This window comes from Phoenix dactylifera, unplaced genomic scaffold (assembly GCF_009389715.1).
Source record: "Phoenix dactylifera cultivar Barhee BC4 unplaced genomic scaffold, palm_55x_up_171113_PBpolish2nd_filt_p 001115F, whole genome shotgun sequence".
NCBI classification, from domain to species: domain Eukaryota; kingdom Viridiplantae; phylum Streptophyta; class Magnoliopsida; order Arecales; family Arecaceae; genus Phoenix; species Phoenix dactylifera.
The window spans coordinates 1-7,811 of NW_024068458.1; positions in this window are offsets into that span (position 1 = coordinate 1).

Here is a 7,811-nt window from a genome sequence, read left to right on the forward strand (position 1 = left end):
GGGCATACATCTAACAGGTTTTAGTCTAAAGGTATTCCCACATATTTTATACAAATTGGTAGCCTCTACCTCTAATTCAAAAATTACTCCTAATTCTTTAGTGGGCACTAGAACCCAATAGATCACATATAGGCCCGAGTGTGGCTCGTGTGGAGTGATTGATTAAAACCCCATTTGATTTTGATGAGCTCAAAGCATTTGAGTATATGTTGTGATTACTAATGAATTCCAATTTGAGTGTTTCAGTGAAAATCCTGTCCAAGTGTCTCTAGACTTGGTTCATTAGTATTTGGATAAGTTAAGAAGTCTGCATGAACCAATGTCTGAAGACTCGAGTCGACTCCAGAGTATCACGAGTCGACTCCAAGCGTATCAAGTTCACTGGCACGAGCTCGAGTCGACTCCTGTTCAGTACGAGTCGACTCCGACTGAGAACAGACGGAAGGACAGGAAAGCTCCAACTCAGAACCTGTCAGCGAGTCGACTCCCGAAGTGCGCGAGTCGACTCCAATGTTCAACGAGTCGACTCCAAGGTAGTAAGAGTCGACTCCAAGAGGAACACAAAAGAAAAGTCAGAGAGCAGTTTTCGGGTCTGAGATTCGAGTCGACTCCAGTGGAACGCGAGTCGACTCCGATGGATGGCAAGTCGACTCCAAAGAAGGTGAGAGTCGACTCTCGGAGGTACACAAAGAAAAAGTCAGAGAGCATTTCATGGACTCTGAGATTCGAGTCGGACTCCCGCAATACACGAGTCGACTCCGAGACTGCGCGACCATCAACAGACAGAAGATCAAGTTACTGCCTCTGAGATTCGAGTCGACTCCCAGACAGCTCGAGTCGACTCCAAGACAAGCTTCACATCAAAAGGCAGAAGACCAACTTTCGAAAACTGAGAGCCGAGTCGACTCCAAGGAAGTTCGAGTCGACTCCAAGACTGGATGAGCCAAAAGACAGAGAATCGGGAGTTCGGGCTCTGAGATTCGAGTCGACTCCCAAGGACGGTCGAGTCGACTCGAGTGGACAAAATTCAAAATTGGATCCACGGACTTCAGTGGATGAGCCGACTCCAAAATTGCCAGGTCAGCTCCAGAAGTTGGCGAGTCGACTCCAGGTCAAGACGAGTCGACTCCCAGTCGTGAAGGCAACTTTAATTCGAATTTGGAACAGTTGCCGAGTCGACTCCGGAAAAGCTTGAGTCGACTCCCGCTACAGCCGAGTCGACTCCTGATCGCGCGAGTCGACTCCAACCCACCAACGGTCATATTGTCAGGCTGCGCAGAGTGTGCAGAACGGGCAGAAAAAGCAGTGTAACGGCTAGTTTCCGTGGGGGTTGGCTTAAATAGCCACAGAAGACTGTAGCAAGAGAGAGAACAACTATTCCACTCCAACTAATCAAGGATTCAAGCTCTGCAACGTGCTCTTCAACGAAAAAGGGAAGATCTGCATTTACTGCTCCACCTACATCTTTCCAGCAATCAAAGCCTTCTCCTCCAGCATTCAAGTCGACTATACATTCAAGAGGAGACCGGAGTTCAAGAAGCCTTACCTCTTCTCCAGCTTAAAAGCGTTTGAGGGCTTCTAAACTCCTCTTTGATTATATTGTTTTAAATCTGCTTTTGAGAAGCTTATTTTCTGTTTTCTTTCTGCAACTTGTATTTACTTGGTTCAATCGGGGGATTGAATCAAGGGGATTAAGGTTTGTTGGTGAGCCAAGATAAAACCAACGTGTGTAAGGGTTTGATTGTGATCCCGGGGAAAACAATCAGGGTTGGTTCTAGTCGGTGAGCCTGGGAAAACCGACCGAGTTCGTTGTGAGCTCGTAAAACAACAAGTTTGGTTGTGAGCTTGCAAAACAACCGACTGTAATCCAAGGGGGTTATAGTGAATTCCCAAGTGAGACTTGGGGAGTGGACGTAGGAGCAAGGGTTAGCTCCGAACCACTATAAAACTTGGTGTTTGTGTTGGATTGTCTCTTCTTCTTCTCCTCACATCACTCACAGCACTTAGCATAAATTAAATAACTTGCAAAAGTTTTTAATTAATCAACCACATCGTTTTAAATATCTAAATTAATTTAAAAACCCAATTCACCCCCCCTCTTGGGTTGTCTATCTGGGCAACAAGTGGTATCAGAGCCTAAACTCTTCCACTCAAGAGTAAAAGATCAAAAATGACAACCCCATTCGGATCTTCTCACATTGAGGGTCAGTCCACCCAAAGACCCCCTTTCTTCAATGGATCCGACTACTCATACTGGAAGGCTAGGATGAGAATATTCATCCAAGCCCAAGACTATGAGATGTGGACCATTGTAGTAAATGGCCCATACATCCCATCCACATATGTAGAGGGTGTCAAGGTACCCAAACTAGAAAGGATTGGGATGAACATGACATGAGGAAGGCACAACTAAACTCTAAAGCTATGAATGTGTTTTATTGTGCCTTAGACCGAAATGAATTCAATAGGGTCTCTACTTGCAACTCTGCAAAAGAGATCTGAGATAGGCTTGAAGTGACCCATGAGGGCACAAATCAAGTTAAAGAATCCAAAATTAATATATTGGTTCATAAGTATGAACTATTTAAAATGGATTCTAATGAGACAATCACTAGCATGTTCACTAGGTTTACTGATATTGTCAATGGCCTAAAAAGCCTTGGCAAGAACTATACTAACAGTGAACTTGTCAGGAAAATCCTTCGGTGTCTACCAAGGTCGTGGGAAGCTAATGTGACGGCAATCCAAGAAGCCAAGGACTTGAACAAGTTACCACTTGAGGAGCTCCTTGGATCCCTTATGACGCACGAGCTCACCATGAAACAACACAACGAGGAAGAGTCCTCCCATAAGAAAAATGTAATAGCTTTAAAATCTACTTCATCTAACAAAGACTTATCTTGCAGTAGCAGCAGTGAAGAAGAAGAACATGAGGAAGATGATGGTGAGGCGCTTCTTGTGCGTAAGTTCAAGAAATTCATCAATCACAAGAAGGCGTATCATCAAAGGAGAGGCCCCTCAAATTCCTATCGAAAGGATAAGGGTAAGGAAAGGGAAAATGAGGGGATAGGATGTTACGAGTGCAAGAAGTCGGGTCACATAAGAGCAGAGTGCCCCTTACTGAAGAAGGGGAGTAAGTACAAGAAGAAGAAGGCTCTTGTCACTACACTATCCGACTCCGACTCATCATCCTCCTCATCAGATGATGAACAAGAAGAGAAGGCCAATTTCTGCTTCATGGCCAACGAAAACGAGGTAACTTCCGATACGCATCTTGATTTTTCTTTTGATGAACTTTATGATGCATTTAATGAATTAATGGTAGAATATAAGGCTATAAATCTTAAGAATAAAGAACTAAAAATAGCTAATCAATCACACCTACATAAATACGATAAGTTAGTTAAGGATAAGGATTTAATCACCAAAGAAAATATAGAACTTAAAACAAGCAACCAACTTTTAACTCAAAAGACTAACACCTTAACTAAAGATAATGAAAAACTAACTAAGGAATTTTCAGAACTTAAAAAATATAAACAAACCTTAGATAAGGATCTTACAAAAGAACTTAATGATCTAAAAGCTGAAAATCAAACACTAACTAAAGAACTTAACAAATACAAACCCTTAGTTGAAAAATTTACATATAGTTCTGAAAAATTAAACATGATACTAAATAGTCAACGAGCCGTATTTAATAAAGCGGATTTAGGGTATAAACCAAGAAATAAACAAAAACTTCTTGGTAACTTCTTTGTTAAAGCTGGAGAAACTAAAACTAAGAAAATAACTTGCTTTTGCTGTGGTACAGTAGGTCATAAAGCAAATGTGTGTAATTTTAGGAAAAGTATAACTAAAAGAAAAGTTAAAAGGGTATGGGTTCCAAAAGGAACCAACTTGACTAACCATGAAGGACCCAAGAAAACTTGGGTACCTAAGATGACATGATTTGTTTGTGTAGGAGTGTCTTGCAGCCAAGGTCAACAAAAACTGCTGGTATTTGGATAGTGGCTGCTCAAGGCACATGACGGGTGATAAAGATCAATTTTTCACCCTTGAAGCTAAGAAGGGAGGTGCTGTGACTTTTGGAGACAACAACCAAGGTCACATCATTGGTATTGGTAAAGTTCAAATCACCCCTTCTACTTTTATAGATAATGTTAGATATGTTGATGGTCTTAAGCATAACTTGTTAAGCATTAGTCAATTATGTGATAAAGGATATGATGTTATGTTTAAACCATCACTATGTATTATAACAAGTCCTAATGATAATAGTTTAGTTTTTTAAGAGAATTAGACGTGGAAATGTATATGTTGTAGACCTAGAAGATCTTGCAAAACATAACCAATGTCTAGTTGTAAATGAAACTAAAGATAATGATGCTAGTTGGTTATGGCACCGTAAGTTAGGTCATGCAAGCATGGACACAATAACTAAACTAGTTAAAAGAGACTCCGTGATAGGTTTGCCAAAATTAAAATTTGAAAAGAACAAAATATGTGAAGCATGTCAATTTGGCAAACAATCTAGGAACTCTTTTAAATCCATAAAATGTGTCTCTACCTCTAGGCCTCTAGAATTATTACACATGGACCTATTCGGTCCAACTAGAACAACAAGCCTAGGTGGAAATAAATATGGTCTAGTTATTGTAGATGATTACTCTAGGTACACATGGGTCATGTTCCTAGCACATAAGGATCAAGCATTTTCTGTATTTAAGAAATTTCATAAGGAAGTAACAAATGCTAGAGAGTCTTCAGTCATAGCCATTAGAAGTGACCATGGTACCGAATTCGAAAATCAATTATTTAATGAATTTTGTAGTAAAAAGGGGATAACCCATAATTTTTCTGCACCTAGGACACCACAACAAAATGGAGTTGTGGAGAGGAAAAATAGAACACTAGAGGAAATGGCAAGAACTATGTTATGTGAAAGCAACCTCCCTAAGTACTTTTGGGGAGAAGCCATTAATACCTCTTGTCACATATTAAATAGAGTTCTATTAAGACCCATCATAAAGAAAACACCTTATGAACTGTGGAAAAACAGAAAACCAAAGGTTAATTATTTTCATGTTTTTGGGTGTAGGTGTTTTGTACATAATAATGGGAAAGATAATCTAGGGAAATTTGACCCTAAATCTGATGAAGGAATATTCTTAGGTTATTCTACAACTAGTAAAGCCTATAGAGTCTTTAATAAAAGAACCTTAGTTATAGAAGAATCTATACATGTTGTTTTTGATGACTCTAGTGACATCTCGTCTAGTAAGAAGGTTAATTTTGATGATGATGTTGAAATACTTGAAGAAAAGATAGATGAGATGGGATTACAAGATGATAATCAAAAATTGATTGAAGAAGCATCATCAAGCCAAGAGCCTATTGTAGATCATGGGCTAACAAAAGCTTGGAGGTATGCTCACGGGCATCCTAAGGAACTCATTCTAGATGATCCATCTCAACCGGTTAGGACTAGAGCTTCACTTAGAAATTTGAATAACCATCTAGCTTTTGTTTCACACTTTGAGCCCAAACATATAGAAGAAGCCGAAAATGATGTAAATTGGATAAATGCAATGCAAGAAGAACTAAACCAATTTACTAGAAACAAAGTGTGGGATCTAGTAGAGAGACCTTCTGAATATCCAATTATAGGTACAAAATGGATATATAAAAATAAGCTAGATGAAAATGGAATTGTTATAAGGAATAAGGCTAGACTAGTGGCAAAGGGTTATAATCAAGAAGAAGGCATAGATTTTGATGAAACTTTTGCTCCCGTAGCTAGACTTGAGGCTATTAGACTATTATTAGCATATGCATGCTCTAAGGATTTCAAACTATTTCAAATGGATGTAAAAAGTGCATTTTTAAATGGGTATATTAATGAGGAAGTGTATGTAGAACAACCTCCTGGTTTTGAAAATCATCAATACCCTAATCATGTGTATAAACTGAACAAAGCACTTTATGGATTAAAACAAGCACCTAGAGCATGGTATGAGAGACTTAGTAAATTCCTATTAGAACATGAATTCTCTAGGGGAAATGTAGACACAACATTATTTCTGAAAAAGCAAAATAAGGAGATGTTATTAGTACAGATTTATGTTGATGATAACATTTTCGGTGCTACTAACAATCGCCTCTGCGAAGAGTTTGCTGATTTGATGCAGAGTGAGTTTGAGATGAGCATGATGGGAGAGCTGAACTACTTCCTCGGGCTTCAAATCAAACAATCTGAAGGAGGCATCTTCATCAATCAAGCAAAATATGTCAAGGAGATGCTCAAGAAGTTTGATATGGAAGGAAACAAATCAATCAGCACCCCCATGAGCTCATCATGCAAATTAGATCAAGATGAATCAGGTAAATCTGTAGATCAAAAACTTTATAGAGGTATGATAGGATCTTTACTATATCTTACTGCAAGTAGACCTGATATTATGTTTAGTGTTTGCATGTGTGCTAGATATCAGGCTAATCCTAAAGAATCACACCTAGCTGCAGTTAAGAGAATTTTTAAATACTTAATAGGAACTAAGAACATAGGGCTATGGTACTCTAAAGAATCTAGCCTAAACTTAATAGGGTACACAGATTCAGACTTCGCTGGATGTAAGCTTGATAGAAAAGTACCAGCGGGTCGTGTCAATTTCTAGGAGAAAACCTAATCTCATGGTTTAGCAAGAAACAAAACTCGGTTGCATTATCCACTGCAGAAGCTGAATATGTGGCAGCCGGGAGTTGTTGTGCTCAAATCTTGTGGATTAAACAACAATTAGAAGATTATGGCATTAAACAAGATAAAATCCCCATTAATTGTGATAATACAAGTACCATAAATCTAACTAAAAATCCAATTCAACATTCAAGAACTAAACACATTGAGATAAGACATCACTTCATAAGAGATCATGTATTGAATGGTGATGTGTCACTCCAATTTGTTTGTACTGATAATCAATTAGCAGATATTTTTACAAAACCCCTAAGTGAAGAGAGGTTTAGCGTGCTTAGGAGGGGATTAGGAGTGATTGATCCATCCTAGTGGGAGTTTCCACTAGATTAATTGATTTTGATGATTAGAATGCGATTAAAATAGAGTTTCTATTCAATGATCATCAAATCAGATCCCAATTAGGTGATTTTCCCTCATTTGGCACGGTTATAGCATGACTTTTAGGTGCGTGCCAAGGTTAGAGACGACTCGAGTAAGTTTCAGAGCCGGCTCCTAAGGGGGAGTCGACTCGCGCATTTGCGGGAGTCGACTCGCAAAGATGGCAGCTGAGGGGGAGTCGACTCGCACATTGTCGGGAGTCGACTCGAAGTCTACAGGCGCATAAGGAGAGTCGACTCGCGCATATTCTGGAGTCGACTCGAGGTCGAGTCGACTCGCGACTCAGGGGAGTCGACTCGCAGTCGGGATCCGACTTTTTAACCCTAGGTTTGTCGTTTCGCAAACACTTTTCTTTCAAGCCGCCACTGTTCAAAAAGCCCTAGAGCCGACTCCTAGGTCGTCCCCGATCGTCTCCAACCTCTGTTCGGTCGATTTTTCACCGGTTCTTAGGGTTTTCGTCCGTTCCTAGGTCGTCTCCGGTCTGTCCCGAGTCTCCTCCGTCGACCTTTCTCCGTCCTTTAGGTGTTTCTTCCCGTTTAGGTCAAGATGCCTCGTAAGACCGTGGTTAGGAAGAGGTCCCGTCCCGAGGCCGGTCCCGAGCGGCGCTCCAAGGCGCGGCACGATCCCGCGAGGCAACCACCTCCGGCTCGTTCCCCGCCTAGGGCGGTTCCCGCAA